We start from the raw sequence: 23539 nt of genomic DNA, 5'->3' as shown, positions 1-23539 counted from the left end.
TGATGGTCGGGTAACTTTCGCTATTTACTGTCGGAGATCACTTTTCGTGATTAATAATGCATCCTGACACCGTTTTACTCAAAGTTAGAGTAAAAAAATTTTTTGTCCAAAAATCTTCCGTCGGTCATACCGGTACCCATGTCTCATAACTTGTACCAAGTTGTAAAGGGTAAATTTTGACAAAAATCCAAAAAAATCATTATAAAGTCGCTATTGCTTATTGCATTCAGCATCATTAGACGACTCTAATATGCCTTGGATGACCACTGTCTGGTGATTATTTTAGCTTTTATGCCAAAATTTTGATTTCGTGTCTTACGTCCCTACATTAGACGACCTTGGATTTTCGTCTCCGGCACCGCCATGCAACTTTGATGGTCGGGTAACTTTCGCTATTTACTGTCGGCGATCACTTTTCGTGATTAATAATGCATCCTGACACCGTTTTACTCAAAGTTAGAGTAAAAAATTTTTTTGTCCAAAAATCTTCCGTCGGTCATACCGGTACCCATGTCTCATAACTTGTACCAAGTTGTGAAGGGTAAATTTTGACAAAAATCCAAAAAAATCATTAAAAAGTCGCTATTGCTTATTGCATTCAGCATCATTAGACGACTCTAATATGCCTTGGATGACCACTGTCTGGTGATTATTTTAGCTTTTATGCCAAAATTTTGATTTCGTGTCTTACGTCCCTACATTAGACGACCTTGGATTTTCGTCTCCGGCACCGCCATGCAACTTTGATGGTCGGGTAACTTTCGCTATTTACTGTCGGAGATCACTTTTCGTGATAAATAATGCATCCTGACACCGTTTTACTCAAAGTTAGAGTAAAAAAATTTTTTGTCCAAAAATCTTCCGTCGGTCATACCGGTACCCATGTCTCATAACTTGTACCAAGTTGTGAAGGGTAAATTTTGACAAAAATCCAAAAAAATCATTAAAAAGTCGCTATTGCTGATTGCATTCAGCAACATTAGACGACTCTAATATGCCTTGGATGACCACTGTCTGGTGATTATTTTAGCTTTTATGCCAAAATTTTGATTTCGTGTCTTACGTCCCTACATTAGACGACCTTGGATATTCGTCTCCTGCACCGCCATGCAACTTTGATGGTCGGGTAACTTTCGCTATTTACTGTCGGAGATCACTTTTCGTGATTAATAATGCATCCTGACACCGTTTTACTCAAAGTTAGAGTAAAAAAATTTTTTGTCCAAAAATCTTCCGTCGGTCATACCGGTACCCATGTCTCATAACTTGTACCAAGTTGTGAAGGGTAAATTTTGACAAAAATCCAAAAAAATCATTAAAAAGTCGCTATTGCTTATTGCATTCAGCATCATTAGACGACTCTAATATGCCTTGGATGACCACTGTCTGGTGATTATTTTAGCTTTTATGCCAAAATTTTGATTTCGTGTCTTACGTCCCTACATTAGACGACCTTGGATTTTCGTCTCCTGCACCGCCATGCAACTTTGATGGTCGGGTAACTTTCGCTATTTACTGTCGGAGATCACTTTTCGTGATTAATAATGCATCCTGACACCGTTTTACTCAAAGTTAGAGTAAACAATTTTTTTGTCCAAAAATCTTCCGTCGGTCATACCGGTACCCATGTCTCATAACTTGTACCAAGTTGTGAAGGGTAAATTTTGACAAAAATCCAAAAAAAACATTAAAAAGTCGCTATTGCTTATTGCATTTAGCATCATTAGACGACTCTAATATGCCTTGGATGACCACTGTCTGGTGATTATTTTAGCTTTTATGCCAAAATTTTGATTTCGTGTCTTACGTCCCTACATTAGACGACCTTGGATTTTCGTCTCCGGCACCGCCATGCAACTTTGATGGTCGGGTAACTTTCGCTATTTACTGTCGGAGATCACTTTTCGTGATTAATAATGCATCCTGACACCGTTTTACTCAAAGTTAGAGTAAAAAAATTTTTTGTCCAAAAATCTTCCGTCGGTCATACCGGTACCCATGTCTCATAACTTGTACCAAGTTGTGAAGGGTAAATTTTGACAAAAATCCAAAAAAATCATTAAAAAGTCGCTATTGCTTATTGCATTCAGCATCATTAGACGACTCTAATATGCCTTGGATGACCACTGTCTGGTGATTATTTTAGCTTTTATGCCAAAATTTTGATTTCGTGTCTTACGTCCCTACATTAGACGACCTTGGATTTTCGTCTCCGGCACCGCCATGCAACTTTGATGGTCGGGTAACTTTCGCTATTTACTGTCGGAGATCACTTTTCGTGATTAATAATGCATCCTGACACCGTTTTACTCAAAGTTAGAGTAAAAAAATTTTTTGTCCAAAAATCTTCCGTCGGTCATACCGGTACCCATGTCTCATAACTTGTACCAAGTTGTGAAGGGTAAATTTTGACAAAAATCCAAAAAAATCATTAAAAAGTCGCTATTGCTTATTGCATTCAGCATCATTAGACGACTCTAATATGCCTTGGATGACCACTGTCTGGTGATTATTTTAGCTTTTATGCCAAAATTTTGATTTCGTGTCTTACGTCCCTACATTAGACGACCTTGGATTTTCGTCTCCGGCACCGCCATGCAACTTTGATGGTCGGGTAACTTTCGCTATTTACTGTCGGAGATCACTTTTCGTGATTAATAATGCATCCTGACACAGTTTTACTCAAACTTAGAGTAAAAAAAATGTTTGTCAAAAAATCTTCTGTCGGTCGTACCGGTACCCATGTCTTATAACTTGTACCAAATTGTGAAGGGTACATTTTGACAAAAATCCAAAAAAATCATTAAAAAGTCGCTATTGCTTATTGAATTCAGCATCGTTAGACGACTCTAATATGCCTTGGATGACCACTGTCTGGTGATTATTTTAGCTTTTATGCCAAAATTTTGATTTCGTGTCTTACGTCCCTACATTAGACGACCTTGGATTTTCGTCTCCGGCAACGCCATGCAACTTTGATGGTCGGGTAACTTTCGCTATTTACTGTCGGAGATCACTTTTCGTGATTAATAATGCATCCTGACACCGTTTTACTCAAAGTTAGAGTAAAAAAATTTTTTGTCCAAAAATCTTCCGTCGGTCATACCGGTACCCATGTCTCATAACTTGTACCAAGTTGTGAAGGGTAAATTTTGATAAAAATCCAAAAAAATCATTAAAAAGTCGCTATTGCTTATTGCATTCAGCATCATTAGACGACTCTAATATGCCTTGGATGACCACTGTCTGGTGATTATTTTAGCTTTTATGCCAAAATTTTGATTTCGTGTCTTACGTCCCTACATTAGACGACCTTGGATTTTCGTCTCCTGCACCGCCATGCAACTTTGATGGTCGGGTAACTTTCGCTATTTACTGTCGGAGATCACTTTTCGTGATTAATAATGCATCCTGACACCGTTTTACTCAAAGTTAGAGTAAAAAAATTTTTTGTCCAAAAATCTTCCGTCGGTCATACCGGTACCCATGTCTCATAACTTGTACCAAGTTGTGAAGGGTAAATTTTGACAAAAATCCAAAAAAATCATTAAAAAGTCGCTATTGCTTATTGCATTCAGCATCATTAGACGACTCTAATATGCCTTGGATGACCACTGTCTGGTGATTATTTTAGCTTTTATGCCAAAATTTTGATTTCGTGTCTTACGTCCCTACATTAGACGACCTTGGATTTTCGTCTCCGGCACCGCCATGCAACTTTGATGGTCGGGTAACTTTCGCTATTTATTGTCGGAGATCACTTTTCGTGATTAATAATGCATCCTGACACCGTTTTACTCAAAGTTAGAGTAAAAAAATTTTTTATCCAAAAATCTTCCGTCGGTCATACCGGTACCCATGTCTCATAACTTGTACCAAGTTGTGAAGGGTAAATTTTGACAAAAATCCAAAAAAATCATTAAAAAGTCGCTATTGCTTATTGCATTCAGCATCATTAGACGACTCTAATATGCCTTGGATGACCACTGTCTGGTGATTATTTTAGCTTTTATGCCAAAATTTTGATTTCGTGTCTTACGTCCCTACATTAGACGACCTTGGATTTTCGTCTACTGCACCGCCATGCAACTTTGATGGTCGGGTAACTTTCGCTATTTACTGTCGGAGATCACTTTTCGTGATTGATAATGCATCCTGACACCGTTTTACTCAAAGTTAGAGTAAAAAAAAATTTTTGTCCAAAAATCTTCCGTCGGTCATACCGGTACCCATGTCTCATAACTTGTACCAAGTTGTGAAGGGTAAATTTTGATAAAAATCCAAAAAAATCATTAAAAAGTCGCTATTGCTTATTGCATTCAGCATCATTAGACGACTCTAATATGCCTTGGATGACCACTGTCTGGTGATTATTTTAGCTTTTATGCCAAAATTTTGATTTCGTGTCTTACGTCCCTACATTAGACGACCTTGGATTTTCGTCTCCTGCACCGCCATGCAACTTTGATGGTCGGGTAACTTTCGCTATTTACTGTCGGAGATCACTTTTCGTGATTGATAATGCATCCTGACACCGTTTTACTCAAAGTTAGAGTAAAAAAAAATTTTTGTCCAAAAATCTTCCGTCGGTCATACCGGTACCCATGTCTTATAACTTGTACCAAGTTGTAAAAGGTACATTTTGACAAAAATCCAAAAAAATCATTAAAAAGTCGCTATTGCTTATTGCTTTCAGCATCGTTAGACGACTCTAATATGCCTGGGATGACCACTGTCTGATGATTATTTTAGATTTTATGCCAAAATGTTAATTTTGTGTCTTACGTCTCTAAATTAGACGACCTTGGATTTTCTTCTCTTACACCGCAATACAACTTTGAGGGTCGGGTGACTTTTGCTATTTACCGTCGGAGTTCACTTTTCATGCTTAAAAATGCATCCTGACACAGTTTTATTTAAAGTTAGAGTAAAAAAAAAATTGTCAAAAAATCTTCTGTCGGTCGTACCGGTACCCATGTCTTATAACTTGTACCAAGTTGTGAAGGGTAAATTTTGACAAAAATCCAAAAAAATCATTAAAAAGTCGCTATTGCTTATTGCATTCAGCATCGTTAGACAACTCTAATATGCCTGGGATAACCACTGTCTGATGATTATTTTAGATTTTATGCCAAAATGTTGATTTTGTGTCTTACGTCTCTAAATTAGACGACCTTGGATTTTCTTCTCTTACACCGCAATACAACTTTGAGGGTCGCGTGACTTTTGCTATTTACCGTCGGAGTTCACTTTTCATGCTTAAAAATGCATCCTGACACAGTTTTACTCAAAGTTAGAGTAAAAAAAAAATTTGTCAAAAAATCTTCTGTCGGTCGTACCGGTACCCATGTCTTAAAACTTGTACCAAGTTGTGAAGGGTACATTTTGACAAAAATCCAAAAAAATCATTGAAAAGTCGCTATTGCTTATTGCATTCTGCATCGTTAGACGACTCTAATATGCCTGGGATAACCACTGTCTGATGATTATTTTAGATTTTATGCCAAAATGTTGATTTTGTGTCTTACGTCTCTAAATTAGACGACCTTGGATTTTCTTCTCTTACACCGCAATACAACTTTGAGGGTCGCGTGACTTTTGCTATTTACCGTCGGAGTTCACTTTTCATGCTTTAAAATGCATCCTGACACAGTTTTACTCAAAGTTAGAGTAAAAAAAAATTTTGTCAAAAAATCTTCTGTCGGTCGTACCGGTACCCATGTCTTATAACTTGTACCAAGTTGTGAAGGGTACATTTTGACAAAAATCCAAGAAAATCATTAAAAAGTCGCTATTGCTTATTGCTTTCAGCATCGTTAGACGACTCTAATATGCCTGGGATAACCACTGTCTGATGATTATTTTAGATTTTATGCCAAAATGTTGATTTTGTGTCTTACGTCTCTAAATTAGACGACCTTGGATTTTCTTCTCTTACACCGCAATACAACTTTGAGGGTCGCGTGACTTTTGCTATTTACCGTCGGAGTTCACTTTTCATGCTTAAAAATGCATCCTGACACAGTTTTACTCAAAGTTAGAGTAAAAAAAAAATTTGTCAAAAAATCTTCTGTCGGTCGTACCGGTACCCATGTCTTAAAACTTGTACCAAGTTGTGAAGGGTACATTTTGACAAAAATCCAAAAAAATCATTGAAAAGTCGCTATTGCTTATTGCATTCTGCATCGTTAGACGACTCTAATATGCCTGGGATAACCACTGTCTGATGATTATTTTAGATTTTATGCCAAAATGTTGATTTTGTGTCTTACGTCTCTAAATTAGACGACCTTGGATTTTCTTCTCTTACACCGCAATACAACTTTGAGGGTCGCGTGACTTTTGCTATTTACCGTCGGAGTTCACTTTTCATGCTTAAAAATGCATCCTGACACAGTTTTACTCAAAGTTAGAGTAAAAAAAAATTTTGTCAAAAAATCTTCTGTCGGTCGTACCGGTACCCATGTCTTAAAACTTGTACCAAGTTGTGAAGGGTACATTTTGACAAAAATCCAAAAAAATCATTGAAAAGTCGCTATTGCTTATTGCATTCAGCATCATTAGACGACTCTAATATGGCTTGGATAACCACTTTCTGATGATTATTTTAGATTTTTTGCCAAAATGTTGATTTTGTGTCTTACGTCTCTAAATTAGACAACCTTGGATTTTCTTCTCTTACACCGCAATACAACTTTGAGGGTCGGCTGACTTTTGCTATTTACCGTCGGAGTTCACTTTTCATGCTTAAAAATGCATCCTAACACAGTTTTATTTAAAGTTAGAGTAAAAACAAAATTGTCAAAAAATCTTCTGTCGGTCGTACCGGTACCCATGTCTTACAACTTTTACCAAGTTGTGAAGGGTACATTTTGACAAAAATCCAAAAAAATCATTAAAAAGTCGCTATTGCTTATTGCATTCAGCATCGTCAGACGACTCTAATATGCCTGGGATGACCACTGTCTGATGATTATTTTAGATTTTATGCCAAAATGTTGATTTTGTGTCTTACTTCTCTAAATTAGACGACCTTGGATTTTCTTCTGTTACACCGCAATACAACTTTGACAGTCGGGTGACTTTTGCTATTTACCGTCGGAGTTCACTTTTCGTGCTTAAAATGCATCCTGATACAGTTTTACTCAAAGTTAGAGTAAAAAAAATTTTTGTCAAAAAATCTTCTGTCGGTCGTACCGGTACCCATTTCTTATAACTTGTACCAAGTTGTGAAGGGTACATTTTGACAAAAATCCAAAAAAAATCATTTAAAAAACGCTATTGCTTATTGCATTCAGCATCGTTAGACGACTCTAAAATGCCTGGGATGACCACTGTCTGATGATTATTTTAGATTTTATGCCAAAATGTTGATTTTGTGTCTTACGTCTCTAAATTAGACGACCTTGGATTTTCTTCTCTTACACCGCAATACAACTTTGAGGGACGGTTGACTTTTGTTATTAACCGTCGGAATTCACTTTTCATGCTTAAAAATGCATCCTGACACAGTTTTACTCAAAGTTAGAGTACAAAAAATTTTTGTCAAAAAATCTTCTGTCGGTCGTACCGGTACCCATGTCTTATAACTTGTACCAAGTTGTGAAGGGTAAATTTGGACAAAAATCCAAAAAAATCATTAAAAACTCGCTATTGCTTATTGCATTCAGCATCGTTAGACGACTCTAATATGCCTTGGATAACCACTGTCCGATGATTATTTTAGATTTTATGCCAAAATGTTGATTTTGTGTCTTACGTCTCTAAATTAGACGACCTTGGATTTTCTTCTCTTAAACCGCAATACAACTTTGAGGGTCGGCTGACTTTTGCTATTTACCGTCGGAGTTCACTTTTCATGCTTAAAAATGCATCCTGACACAGTTTTACTCAAAGTTAGAGTCAAAAAAATTTTTGTCAAAAAATCTTCTGTCGGTCGTACCGGTACCCATGTCGTATAACTTGTACCAAGTTGTGAAGGGTACATTTTGACAAAAATCCAAAAAAAAATCATAAAAAGTCGCTATTGCTTATTTCATTCAGCATCGTCAGACGACTCTAATATGCCTGGGATGACCACTGTCTGATGATTATTTTAGATTTTATGCCAAAATGTTGATTTTGTGTCTTACGTCTCTAAATTAGACGACCTTGGATTTTCTTCTCTTAAACCGCAATACAACTTTGAGGGTCGGCTGACTTTTGCTATTTACCGTCGGAGTTCACTTTTCATGCTTAAAAATGCATCCTGACACAGTTTTACTCAAAGTTAGAGTCAAAAAAATTTTTGTCAAAAAATCTTCTGTCGGTCGTACCGGTACCCATGTCGTATAACTTGTACCAAGTTGTGAAGGGTACATTTTGACAAAAATCCAAAAAAAAATCATAAAAAGTCGCTATTGCTTATTTCATTCAGCATCGTCAGACGACTCTAATATGCCTGGGATGACCACTGTCTGATGATTATTTTAGATTTTATGCCAAAATGTTGATTTTGTGTCTTACGTCTCTAAATTAGACGACCTTGGATTTTCTTCTCTTACACCGCAATACAACTTTGAGGGTCGGGTGACTTTTGCTATTTACCGTCGGAGTTCACTTTTCATGCTTAAAAATGCATCCTGACACAGTTTTATTTAAAGTTAGAGTAAAAAAAAAATTGTCAAAAAATCTTCTGTCGGTCGTACCGGTACCCATGTCTTATAACTTGTACCAAGATGTGAAGGGTACATTTTGACAAAAATCCAAAAAAATCATTAAAAAGTTGCTATAGCTTATTGCATTCAGCATCGTTAGACGACTCTTATATGCCTTGGATAACCACTTTCTGATGATTATTTTAGATTTTATGCCAAAATGTTAATTTTGTGTCTTACGTCTCTAAATTAGACGACCTTGGATTTTCTTCTCTTACACCGCAATACAACTTTGAGGGTTGGGTGACTTTTGCTATTTACCGTCGGAGTTCACTTTTCATGCTTAAAAATGCATCCTGACACAGTTTTACTCAAAGTTAGAGTGCAAAAAATTTTTGTAAAAAAATCTTCTGTCGGTCGTACCGGTACCCATGTCTTACAACTTGTACCAAATTGTGAAGGGTACATTTTGACAAAAATCCAAAAAAATCATTAAAAAGTCGCTATTGCTTATTGCATTCAGCATCGTTAGATGACTCCAATATGCCTGGGATAACCACTTTCTGATGATTATTTTAGATTTTATGCCAAAATGTTGATTTTGTGTCTTACGTCTCTAAATTAGACGACCTTGGATTTTCTTCTCTTACACCGCAATACAACTTTGAGGGTCGCGTGACTTTTGCTATTTACCGTCGGAGTTCACTTTTCATGCTTAAAAATGCATCCTGACACAGTTTTACTCAAAGTTAAAGTAAAAAAAAATTTTGTCAAAAAATCTTCTGTCGGTCGTACCAGTACCCACGTCTTATAACTTGTACCAAATTGTGAAGGGTACATTTTGACAAAAATCCAAAAAAATCATTAAAAAGTCGCTATTGCTTATTTCATTCAGCATCGTTAGACAACTCTAATATGCCTGGGATGACCACTGTCTGATGATTATTTTAGATTTTATGCCAAAATGTTGATTTTGTGTCTTACGTCTCTAAATTAGACGACCTTGGATTTTCTTCTCTTAAACCGCAATACAACTTTGAGGGTCGGGTGACTTTTGCTATTTACCGTCGGAGTTCACTTTTCATGCTTAAAAATGCATCCTGACACAGTTTTACTCAAAGTTAGAGTAAAAAAAATGTTTGTCAAAAAATCTTCTGTCGGTCGTACCGGTACCCATGTCTTATAACTTGTACCAAGTTGTGAAGGGTACATTTTGACAAAAATCCAAAAAAATCATTAAAAAGTTGCTATTGCTTATTGAATTCAGCATCGTTAGACGACTCTAATATGCCTGGGATGACCACTGTCTGATGATTATTTTAGATTTTATGCCAAAATGTTGATTTTGTGTCTTACGTCTCTAAATTAGACGACCTTGGATTTTCTTCTCTTACACCGCAATACAACTTTGAGGGTCGCGTGACTTTTGCTATTTACCGTCGGAGTTCACTTTTCATGCTTAAAAATGCATCCTGACACAGTTTTATTTAAAGTTAGAGTAAAAAAAAAATTGTCAAAAAATCTTCTGTCGGTCGTACCGGTACCCATGTCTTATAACTTGTACCAAGATGTGAAGGGTACATTTTGACAAAAATCCAAAAAAATCATTAAAAAGTTGCTATAGCTTATTGCATTCAGCATCGTTAGACGACTCTTATATGCCTTGGATAACCACTTTCTGATGATTATTTTAGATTTTATGCCAAAATGTTAATTTTGTGTCTTACGTCTCTAAATTAGACGACCTTGGATTTTCTTCTCTTACACCGCAATACAACTTTGAGGGTTGGGTGACTTTTGCTATTTACCGTCGGAGTTCACTTTTCATGCCTTAAAATGCATCCTGACACAGTTTTACTCAAAGTTAGAGTAAAAATAATTTTTGTCAAAAAATCTTCTGTCGGTCGTACCGGTACCCATGTCTTATAACTTGTACCAAGTTGTGAAGGGTACATTTTGACAAAAATCCAAAAAAATCATTAAAAAGTCGCTATTGCTTATTGCATTCAGCATCGTAAGACGACTCTTATATGCCTTGGATAACCACTTTCTGATGATTATTTTAGATTTTATGCCAAAATTTTGATCTCGTGTCTTACGTCTCTAAATTAGACGACCTTGGATTTTCTTCTCTTAAACCGCAATACAACTTTGAGGGTCGGGTGACTTTTGCTATTTACCGTCGGAGTTCACTTTTCATGCTTAAAAATGCATCCTGACACAGTTTTACTCAAAGTTAGAGTAAAAAAATTTTTTGTCCAAAAATCTTCCGTCGGTCATACCGGTACCCATGTCTCATAACTTGTACCAAGATGTGAAGGGTACATTTTGACAAAAATCCAAAAAAATCATTAAAAAGTCGCTATTGCTTATTGCATTCAGCATCGTTAGACGACTCTTATATGCCTTGGATAACCACTTTCTGATGATTATTTTAGATTTTATGCCAAAATGTTGATTTTGTGTCTTACGTCCCTACATTAGACGACCTTGGATTTTCGTCTCCGGCACCGCCATGCAACTTTGATGGTCGGCTAACTTTCGCTATTTACTGTCGGAGATCACTTTTCGTGATTAATAATGCATCCTGACACCGTTTTACTCAAAGTTAGAGTAAAAAAATTTTTTGTCCAAAAATCTTCCGTCGGTCGTACCGGTACCCATGTCTCATAACTTGTACCAAGTTGTGAAGGGTAAATTTTGACAAAAATCCAAAAAAAATCATTAAAAAGTCGCTATTGCTTATTGCATTCAGCATCGTTAGACAACTCTAATATGCCTGGGATGACCACTGTCTGATGATTATTTTAGATTTTATGCCAAAATGTTGATTTTGTGTGTTACGTCTCTAAATTAGACGACCTTGGATTTTCTTCTCTTACGCCGCAATACAACTTTGAGGGTCGGCTGACTTTTGCTATTTACCGTCGGAGTTCACTTTTCATGCTTAAAAATGCATCCTGACACAGTTTTTCTCAAAGTTAGAGTAAAAAAAATTTTGTCAAAAAATCTTCTGTCGGTCGTACCGGTACCCATGTCTTATAACTTGTACCAAGTTGTGAAGGGTACATTTTGACAAAAATCCAAAAAAAATCATAAAAAGTCGCTATTGCTTATTGCATTCAGCATCATTAGACGACTCTAATATGCCTGGGATGACCACTGTCTGATGATTATTTTAGATTTTATGCCAAAATGTTGATTTTGTGTCTTACGTCTCTAAATTAGACGACCTTGGGTTTTCTTCTCTTAACACCGCAATACAACTTTGAGGGTCGGGTGACTTTTGCTATTATCCGTCGGAGTTCACTTTTCATGCTTAAAAATGCATCCTGACACAGTTTTACTCAAAGTTAGATTAAAAAAATTTTTGTCAAAAAATCTTCTGTCGGTCGTACCGGTACCCATGACTTATAACTTGTACCAAGTTGTGAAGGGTACATTTTGACAAAAATCCAAAAAAAATCATTAAAAAGCCGCTATTGCTTATTTCATTCAGCATCGTCAGACGACTCTGATATGCCTGGGATGACCACTGTCTGGTGATTATTTTAGCTTTTATGCCAAAATTTTGATTTCGTGTCTTACGTCTCTAAATTAGACAACCTTGGATTTTCTTCTGTTACACCGCAATACAACTTTGAGGGTCGGGTGACTTTTGCTATTTACCGTCGGAGTTCACTTTTCATGCTTAAAAATGCATCCTGACACAGTTTTACTTAAAGTTAGGGTACAAAAAATTTTTGTCTACAAATCTTCTGTCGGTCGTACCAGTACCCATGTCTTATAACTTGTACCAAGTTGTGAAGGGTACATTTTGACAAAAATCCAAAAAAATCATTAAAAAGTCGCTATTGCTTATTGCATTCTGCATCGTTAGACGACTCTTATATGCCTTGGATAACCACTTTCTGATGATTATTTTAGATTTTATGCCAAAATGTTAATTTTGTGTCTTACGTCTCTAAATTAGACGACCTTGGATTTTCTTCTCTTAAACCGCAATACAACTTTGAGGGTCGGGTGACTTTTGCTATTTACCGTCGGAGTTCACTTTTCATGCCTTAAAATGCATCCTGACACAGTTTTACTCAAAGTTAGAGTAAAAAAAAATTTTGTCAAAAAATCTTCTGTCGGTCGTACCGGTACCCATGTCTTAAAACTTGTACCAAGTTGTGAAGGGTACATTTTGACAAAAATCCAAAAAAAACATTAAAAAGTCGCTATTGCTTATTGCATTCAGCATCGTTAGACGACTCTAATATGCCTGGGATAACCACTGTCTGATGATTATTTTAGACTTTATGCCAAAATGTTGATTTTGTGTCTTACGTCTCTAAATTAGACGACCTTGGATTTTCTTCTCTTACACCGCAATACAACTTTGAGGGTCGCGTGACTTTTGCTATTTACCGTCGGAGTTCACTTTTCATGCTTAAAAATGCATCCTGACACAGTTTTACTCAAAGTTAGAGTAAAAAAAAATTTTGTCAAAAAATCTTCTGTCGGTCGTACCGGTACCCATGTCTTATAACTTGTACCAAGTTGTAAAAGGTACATTTTGACAAAAATCCAAAAAAATCATTAAAAAGTCGCTATTGCTTATTACTTTCAGCATCGTTAGACGACTCTAATATGCCTGGGATGACCACTGTCTGATGATTATTTTAGATTTTATGCCAAAATGTTAATTTTGTGTCTTACGTCTCTAAATTAGACGACCTTGGATTTTCTTCTCTTACACCGCAATACAACTTTGAGGGTCGGGTGACTTTTGCTATTTACCGTCGGAGTTCACTTTTCATGCTTAAAAATGCATCTTGACACAGTTTTACTCAAAGTTAGAGTAAAAAAAAAATTTTTCAAAAAATCTTCTGTCGGTCGTACCGGTACCCATGTCTTATAACTTGTACCAAGTTGTGAAGGGTACATTTTGACAAAAATCCAAAAAAAACATTAAAAAGTCGCTATTGCTTATTGCATTCAGCATCGTTAGACGACTCTAATATGCCTGGGATAACCACTGTCTGATGATTATTTTAGATTTTATGCCAAAATGTTGATTTTGTGTCTTACGTCTCTAAATTAGACGACCTTGGATTTTCTTCTCTTACACCGCAATACAACTTTGAGGGTCGCGTGACTTTTGCTATTTACCGTCGGAGTTCACTTTTCATGCTTAAAAATGCATCCTGACACAGTTTTACTCAAAGTTAGAGTAAAAAAAAAATTTGTCAAAAAATCTTCTGTCGGTCGTACCGGTACCCATGTCTTAAAACTTGTACCAAGTTGTGAAGGGTACATTTTGACAAAAATCCAAAAAAAACATTAAAAAGTCGCTATTGCTTATTGCATTCTGCATCGTTAGACGACTCTTATATGCCTTGGATAACCACTTTCTGATGATTATTTTAGATTTTATGCCAAAATGTTAATTTTGTGTCTTACGTCTCTAAATTAGACGACCTTGGATTTTCTTCTCTTACACCGCAATGCAACATTGAGGGACGGGTAACTTTTGCTATTTACCGTCGGAGTTCACTTTTCATGCTTTAAAATGCATCCTGACACAGTTTTACTCAAAGTTAGAGTAAAAAAAAATTTTGTCAAAAAATCTTCTGTCGGTCGTACCGGTACCCATGTCTTATAACTTGTACCAAGTTGTGAAGGGTACATTTTGACAAAAATCCAAAAAAATCATTAAAAAGTTGCTATAGCTTATTGCATTCAGCATCATTAGACGACTCTAATATGCCTTGGATGACCACTGTCTGGTGATTATTTTAGCTTTTATGCCAAAATTTTGATTTCGTGTCTTACGTCCCTACATTAGACGACCTTGGATTTTCGTCTCCTGCACCGCCATGCAACTTTGATGGTCGGGTAACTTTCGCTATTTACTATCGGAGATCACTTTTCGTGATTAATAATGCATCCTGACACAGTTTTACTCAAAGTTAGAGTAAAAAAATTTTTTGTCCAAAAATCTTCCGTCGGTCATACCGGTACCCATGTCTAATAACTTGTACCAAGTTGTGAAGGGTACATTTTGACAAAAATCCAAAAAAATCATTAAAAAGTCGCTATTGCTTATTGCATTCAGCATCGTAAGACGACTCTTATATGCCTTGGATAACCACTTTCTGATGATTATTTTAGATTTTATGCCAAAATTTTGATCTCGTGTCTTACGTCTCTAAATTAGACGACCTTGGATTTTCTTCTCTTAAACCGCAATACAACTTTGAGGGTCGGGTGACTTTTGCTATTTACCGTCGGAGTTCACTTTTCATGCTTAAAAATGCATCCTGACACAGTTTTACTCAAAGTTAGAGTAAAAAAATTTTTTGTCCAAAAATCTTCCGTCGGTCATACCGGTACCCATGTCTCATAACTTGTACCAAGTTGTGAAGGGTAAATTTTGACAAAAATCCAAAAAAATCATAAAAAAGTCGCTATTGCTTATTGCTTTCAGCATCGTTAGACGACTCTAATATGCCTGGGATGACCACTTTCTGATGATTATTTTAGATTTTATGCCAAAATGTTGATTTTGTGTCTTACGTCTCTAAATTAGACGACCTTGGATTTTCTTCTCTTACACCGCAATACAACTTTGAGGGTCGGGTAACTTTTGCTATTTACCGTCGGAGTTCACTTTTCATGCTTTAAAATGCATCCTGACACAGTTTTACTCAAAGTTAGAGTAAAAAAAAATTTTGTCAAAAAATCTTCTGTCGGTCGTACCGGTACCCATGTCTTATAACTTGTACCAAGTTGTGAAGGGTACATTTTGACAAAAATCCAAAAAAATCATTAAAAAGTCGCTATTGCTTATTGCATTCAGCATCGTAAGACGACTCTTATATGCCTTGGATAACCACTTTCTGATGATTATTTTAGATTTTATGCCAAAATTTTGATCTCGTGTCTTACGTCTCTTAATTAGACGACCTTGGATTTTCTTCTCTTACACCGCAATACAACTTTGAGGATCGGGTGACTTTTGCTATTTACCGTCGGAGTTCACTTTTCATGCTTAAAAATGCATCCTGACACAGTTTTACTCAAAGTTAGAGTAAAAAAAAATTTTGTCAAAAAATCTTCTGTCGGTCGTACCGGTACCCATGTCTTATAACTTGTACCAAGTTGTGAAGGGTACATTTTGACAAAAATCCAGAAAAATCATTAAAAAATCGCTATTGCTTATTGCATTCAGCATCGTTAGACGACTCTAATATGCCTTGGATGACCACTGTCTGGTGATTATTTTAGCTTTTATGCCAAAATTTTGATTTCGTGTCTTACGTCCCTACATTAGACGACCTTGGATTTTCGTCTCCTGCACCGCCATGCAACTTTGATGGTCGGGTAACTTTCGCTATTTACTGTCGGAGATCACTTTTCGTGATTAATAATGCATCCTGACACCGTTTTACTCAAAGTTAGAGTAAAAAAATTTTTTGTCCAAAAATCTTCCGTCGGTCATACCGGTACCCATGTCTCATAACTTGTACCAAGTTGTGAAGGGTAAATTTTGACAAAAATCCAAAAAAATCATTAAAAAGTCGCTATTGCTTATTGCATTCAGCATCATTAGACGACTCTAATATGCCTTGGATGACCACTGTCTGGTGATTATTTTAGCTTTTATGCCAAAATTTTGATTTCGTGTCTTACGTCTCTAAATTAGACAACCTTGGATTTTCTTCTCTTACACCGCAATACAACTTTGAGGGTCGCGTGACTTTTGCTATTTACCGTCGGAGTTCACTTTTCATGTTTTAAAATGCATCCTGACACAGTTTTACTCAAAGTTAGAGTAAAAAAAAATTTTGTCAAAAAATCTTCTGTCGGTCGTACCGGTACCCATGTCTTATAACTTGTACCAAGTTGTGAAGGGTACATTTTGACAAAAATCCAAAAAAATCATTAAAAAGTCGCTATTGCTTATTGCATTCAGCATCGTAAGACGACTCTTATATGCCTTGGATAACCACTTTCTGATGATTATTTTAGATTTTATGCCAAAATTTTGATCTCGTGTCTTACGTCTCTTAATTAGACGACCTTGGATTTTCTTCTCTTACACCGCAATACAACTTTGAGGGTCGCGTGACTTTTGCTATTTACCGTCGGAGTTCACTTTTCATGTTTTAAAATGCATCCTGACACAGTTTTACTCAAAGTTAGAGTAAAAAAAAATTTTGTCAAAAAATCTTCTGTCGGTCGTACCGGTACCCATGTCTTATAACTTGTACCAAGTTGTGAAGGGTACATTTTGACAAAAATCCAAAAAAATCATTAAAAAGTTGCTATAGCTTATTGCATTCAGCATCGTTAGACGACTCTTATATGCCTTGGATAACCACTTTCTGATGATTATTTTAGATTTTATGCCAAAATGTTGATTTTGTGTCTTACGTCTCTAAATTAGACGACCTTGGATTTTCTTCTCTTACACCGCAATACAACTTTGAGGGTCGCGTGACTTTTGCTATTTACCGTCGGAGTTCACTTTTCATGCTTAAAAATGCATCCTGACACAGTTTTATTTAAAGTTAGAGTCAAAAAAATTTGTCAAAAAATCTTCTGTCGGTCGTACCGGTACCCATGTCTTATAACTTGTACCAAGTTGTGAAGGGTACATTTTGACAGAAATCCAAAAAAATCATTAAAAAGTCGCTATTGCTTATTGCTTTCAGCATCGTTAGACGACTCTAATATGCCTGGGATGACCACTTTCTGATGATTATTTTAGATTTTATGCCAAAATGTTGATTTTGTGTCTTACGTCTCTAAATTAGACGACCTTGGATTTTCTTCTCTTACACCGCAATACAACTTTGAGGGTCGGGTAACTTTTGCTATTTACCGTCGGAGTTCACTTTTCATGCTTAAAAATGCATCCTGACACAGTTTTATTTAAAGTTAAAGTAAAAAAAATTTTGTCAAAAAATCTTCTGTCGGTCGTACCGGTACCCATGTCTTATGACTTGTACCAAGTTGTGAAGGGTACATTTTGACAAAAATCCAAAAAAATCATTAAAAAGTCGCTATTGCTTATTGCATTCAGCATCGTCAGACGACTCTAATATGCCTGGGATGACCACTGTCTGATGATTATTTTAGATTTTATGCCAAAATGTTGATTTTGTGTCTTACGTCTCTAAATTAGACGACCTTGGATTTTCTTCTCTTAAACCGCAATACAACTTTGAGGGTCGGGTGACTTTTGCTATTTACCGTCGGAGTTCACTTTTCATGCTTAAAAATGCATCCTGACACAGTTTTACTCAAAGTTAGAGTCAAAAAAATTTTTGTCAGAAAATCTTCTGTCGGTCGTACCGGTACCCATGTCTTATAACTTGTACCAAGTTGTGAAGGGTACATTTTGACAGAAATCCAAAAAAATCATTAAAAAGTCGCTATTTCTTATTGCATTCAGCATCGTTAGACGACTCTAATATGCCTGGGATGACCACTGTCTGATGATTATTTTAGATTTTATGCCAAAATGTTGATTTTGTGTCTTACGTCTCTAAATTAGACAACCTTGGATTTTCTTCTCTTACACCGCAATACAACTTTGAGGGTCGGCTGACTTTTGCTATTTACCGTCGGAGTTCACTTTTCATGCTTAAAAATGCATCCTGACACAGTTTTATTTAAAGTTAGAGTAAAAAAAAATTTGTCAAAAAATCTTCTGTCGGTCGTACCGGTACCCATGTCTTATAACTTGTACCAAGTTGTGAAGGGTACATTTTGACAGAAATCCAAAAAAATCATTAAAAAGTCGCTATTGCTTATTGCTTTCAGCATCGTTAGACGACTCTAATATGCCTGGGATGACCACTTTCTGATGATTATTTTAGATTTTATGCCAAAATGTTGATTTTGTGTCTTACGTCTCTAAATTAGACGACCTTGGATTTTCTTCTCTTAAACCGCAATACAACTTTGAGGGTCGGCTGACTTTTGCTATTTACCGTCGGAGTTCACTTTTCATGCTTAAAAATGCATCCTGACACAGTTTTACTCAAAGTTAGAGTCAAAAAAATTTTTGTCAAAAAATCTTCTGTCGGTCGTACCGGTACCCATGTCGTATAACTTGTACCAAGTTGTGAAGGGTACATTTTGACAAAAATCCAAAAAAAAATCATAAAAAGTCGCTATTGCTTATTTCATTCAGCATCGTCAGACGACTCTAATATGCCTGGGATGACCACTGTCTGATGATTATTTTAGATTTTATGCCAAAATGTTGATTTTGTGTCTTACGTCTCTAAATTAGACGACCTTGGATTTTCTTCTCTTACACCGCAATACAACTTTGAGGGTCGGGTGACTTTTGCTATTTACCGTCGGAGTTCACTTTTCATGCTTAAAAATGCATCCTGACACAGTTTTATTTAAAGTTAGAGTAAAAAAAAAATTGTCAAAAAATCTTCTGTCGGTCGTACCGGTACCCATGTCTTATAACTTGTACCAAGATGTGAAGGGTACATTTTGACAAAAATCCAAAAAAATCATTAAAAAGTTGCTATAGCTTATTGCATTCAGCATCGTTAGACGACTCTTATATGCCTTGGATAACCACTTTCTGATGATTATTTTAGATTTTATGCCAAAATGTTAATTTTGTGTCTTACGTCTCTAAATTAGACGACCTTGGATTTTCTTCTCTTACACCGCAATACAACTTTGAGGGTTGGGTGACTTTTGCTATTTACCGTCGGAGTTCACTTTTCATGATTAAAAATGCATCCTGACACAGTTTTACTCAAAGTTAGAGTGCAAAAAATTTTTGTCAAAAAATCTTCTGTCGGTCGTACCGGTACCCATGTCTTACAACTTGTACCAAATTGTGAAGGGTACATTTTGACAAAAATCCAAAAAAAAACATTAAAAAGTCGCTATTGCTTATTGCATTCAGCATCGTTAGACGACTCTAATATGCCTGGGATAACCACTGTCTGATGATTATTTTAGATTTTATGCCAAAATGTTGATTTTGTGTCTTACGTCTCTAAATTAGACGACCTTGGATTTTCTTCTCTTACACCGCAATACAACTTTGAGGGTCGCGTGACTTTTGCTATTTACCGTCGGAGTTCACTTTTCATGCTTAAAAATGCATCCTGACACAGTTTTACTCAAAGTTAGAGTAAAAAAAAAATTTGTCAAAAAATCTTCTGTCGGTCGTACCGGTACCCATGTCTTAAAACTTGTACCAAGTTGTGAAGGGTACATTTTGACAAAAATCCAAAAAAAACATTAAAAAGTCGCTATTGCTTATTGCATTCTGCATCGTTAGACGACTCTTATATGCCTTGGATAACCACTTTCTGATGATTATTTTAGATTTTATGCCAAAATGTTAATTTTGTGTCTTACGTCTCTAAATTAGACGACCTTGGATTTTCTTCTCTTACACCGCAATGCAACATTGAGGGACGGGTAACTTTTGCTATTTACCGTCGGAGTTCACTTTTCATGCTTTAAAATGCATCCTGACACAGTTTTACTCAAAGTTAGAGTAAAAAAAAATGTTTGTCAAAAAATCTTCTGTCGGTCGTACCGGTACCCATGTCTTATAACTTTTACCAAATTGTGAATGGTACATTTTGACAAAAATCCAAAAAAATCATTGAAAAGTCGCTATTGCTTATTGCATTCAGCATCATTAGACGACTCTAATATGGCTTGGATAACCACTTTCTGATGATTATTTTAGATTTTATGCCAAAATGTTAATTTTGTGTCTTACGTCTCTAAATTAGACGACCTTGGATTTTCTTCTCTTACACCGCAATACAACTTTGAGGGTCGGGTGACTTTTGCTATTTACCGTCGGAGTTCACTTTTCATGCTTAAAAATGCATCCTGACACAGTTTTACTCAAAGTTAGAGTAAAAAAAATGTTTGTCAAAAAATCTTCTGTCGGTCGTACCGCTACCCATGTCTTATAACTTGTACCAAGTTGTGAAGGGTACATTTTGACAAAAATCCAAAAAAATCATTAAGAAGTCGCTATTGCTTATTGCATTCAGCATCGTTAGACGACTCTAATATGCCTGGGATAACCACTGTCTGATGATTATTTTAGATTTTATGCCAAAATGTTGATTTTGTGTCTTACGTCTCTAAATTAGACGACCTTGGATTTTCTTCTCTTACACCGCAATACAACTTTGAGGGTCGGGTAACTTTTGCTATTTACCGTCGGAGTTCACTTTTCATGCTTAAAAATGCATCCTGACACAGTTTTATTTAAAGTTAGAGTAAAAAAAATTTTGTCAAAAAATCTTCTGTCGGTCGTACCGGTACCCATGTCTTATGACTTGTACCAAGTTGTGAAGGGTACATTTTGACAAAAATCCAAAAAAATCATTAAAAAGTCGCTATTGCTTATTGCATTCAGCATCGTCAGACGACTCTAATATGCCTGGGATGACCACTGTCTGATGATTATTTTAGATTTTATGCCAAAATGTTGATTTTGTGTCTTACGTCTCTAAATTAGACGACCTTGGATTTTCTTCTCTTAAACCGCAATACAACTTTGAGGGTCGGGTGACTTTTGCTATTTACCGTCGGAGTTCACTTTTCATGCTTAAAAATGCATCCTGACACAGTTTTACTCAAAGTTAGAGTCAAAAAAATTTTTGTCAGAAAATCTTCTGTCGGTCGTACCGGTACCCATGTCTTATAACTTGTACCAAGTTGTGAAGGGTACATTTTGACAAAAATCCAAAAAAATCATTAAAAAGTCGCTATTGCTTATTGCATTCAACATCGTTAGACGACTCTAATATGCCTGGGATGACCACTGTCTGATGATTATTTTAGATTTTATGCCAAAATGTTGATTTTGTGTCTTACGTCTCTAAATTAGACGACCTTGGATTTTCTTCTCTTACACCGCAATACAACTTTGAAGGTCGGGTGACTTTCGCTATTTACCGTCGGAGTTCACTTTTCATGCTTAAAAATGCATCCTGACACAGTTTTACTCAAAGTTAGAGTAAAAAAAATGTTTGTCAAAAAATCTTCTGTCGGTAGTACCGGTACCCATGTCTTATAACTTGTACCAAGTTGTGCAGGGTACATTTTGACAAAAATCCAAAAAATCATTAAAAAGTCGCTATTGCTTATTGCATTCAGCATCGTAAGACGACTCTAACATGCCTGGGATGACCACTGTACGATGATTATTTTAGATTTTATGCCAAAATGTTTATTTTGTGTCTTACGTCTCTAAATTAGACGACCTTGGATTTTCTTCTCTTACACCGCGATACAACTTTGAGGGTCGGGTGACTTTTGCTATTTACCGTCGGAGTTCACTTTTCATGCTTAAAAATGCATCCTGACACAGTTTTATTTAAAGTTAGAGTAAAAAAAAAATTGTCAAAAAATCTTCTGTCGGTCGTACCGGTACCCATGTCTTATAACTTGTACCAAGTTGTGAAGGGTACATTTTGACAAAAATCCAAAAAAATCATTGAAAAGTCGCTATTGCTTATTGCATTCAACATCGTTAGACGACTCTAATATGCCTGGGATGACCACTGTCTGATGATTATTTTAGATTTTATGCCAAAATGTTGATTTTGTGTCTTACGTCTCTAAATTAGACGACCTTGGATTTTCTTCTCTTACACCGCAATACAACTTTGAAGGTCGGGTGACTTTCGCTATTTACCGTCGGAGTTCACTTTTCATGCTTAAAAATGCATCCTGACACAGTTTTACTCAAAGTTAGAGTAAAAAAAATGTTTGTCAAAAAATCTTCTGTCGGTAGTACCGGTACCCATGTCTTATAACTTGTACCAAGTTGTGCAGGGTACATTTTGACAAAAATCCAAAAAATCATTAAAAAGTCGCTATTGCTTATTGCATTCAGCATCGTAAGACGACTCTAACATGCCTGGGATGACCACTGTACGATGATTATTTTAGATTTTATGCCAAAATGTTTATTTTGTGTCTTACGTCTCTAAATTAGACGACCTTGGATTTTCTTCTCTTACACCGCAATACAACTTTGAGGGTCGGGTGACTTTTGCTATTTACCGTCGGAGTTCACTTTTCATGCTTAAAAATGCATCCTGACACAGTTTTACTCAAAGTTAGAGTAAAAAAAAATGTTTGTCAAAAAATCTTCTGTCGGTCGTACCGGTACCCATGTCTTATGACTTGTACCAAGTTGTGAAGGGTACATTTTGACAAAAATCCAAAAAAATCATTAAAAAGTCGCTATTGCTTATTGCATTCAGCATCGTTAGACGACTCTAATATGCCTGGGATTACCACTGTCTGATGATTATTTTAGATTTTATGCCAAAATTTTGATTTTGTGTCTTACGTCCCTACATTAGACGACCTTGGATTTTCTTCTCTTACACCGCAATACAACTTTGAGGGTCGGGTGACTTTTGCTATTTACCGTCGGAGTTCACTTTTCATGCTTAAAAATGCATCCTGACACAGTTTTTCTCAAAGTTAGAGTAAAAAAAATTTTGTCAAAAAATCTTCTGTCGGTCGTACCGGTACCCATGTCTTATGACTTGTACCAAGTTGTGAAGGGTACATTTTGACAAAAATCCAAACAAATCATTAAAAAGTCGCTATAGCTTATTGCATTCAGCATCGTTAGACGACTCTAATATGCCTGGGATGACCACTGTCTGTGATTATTTTAGATTTTATGCCAAAATGTTGATTTTGTCTCTTACGTCTCTAAATTAGACGACCTTGAATTTTCTTCTCTTACACCGCAATACAACCTTGAGGGTCGAGTGACTTTTGCTATTTACCGTCTGAGTTCACTTTTCATGCTTAAAAATGCATCCTGACACAGTTTTACTCAAAGTTAGAGTAAAAAAATTTTGGTCAAA

This window comes from Anopheles maculipalpis, unplaced genomic scaffold, assembly GCF_943734695.1.
Source record: "Anopheles maculipalpis unplaced genomic scaffold, idAnoMacuDA_375_x PRTXT_6, whole genome shotgun sequence".
Classification (NCBI taxonomy): Eukaryota; Metazoa; Arthropoda; class Insecta; order Diptera; family Culicidae; genus Anopheles; species Anopheles maculipalpis.
The sequence above is the reverse complement of the archived record's forward strand: the minus strand, read 5'-3'. Positions refer to the sequence as shown.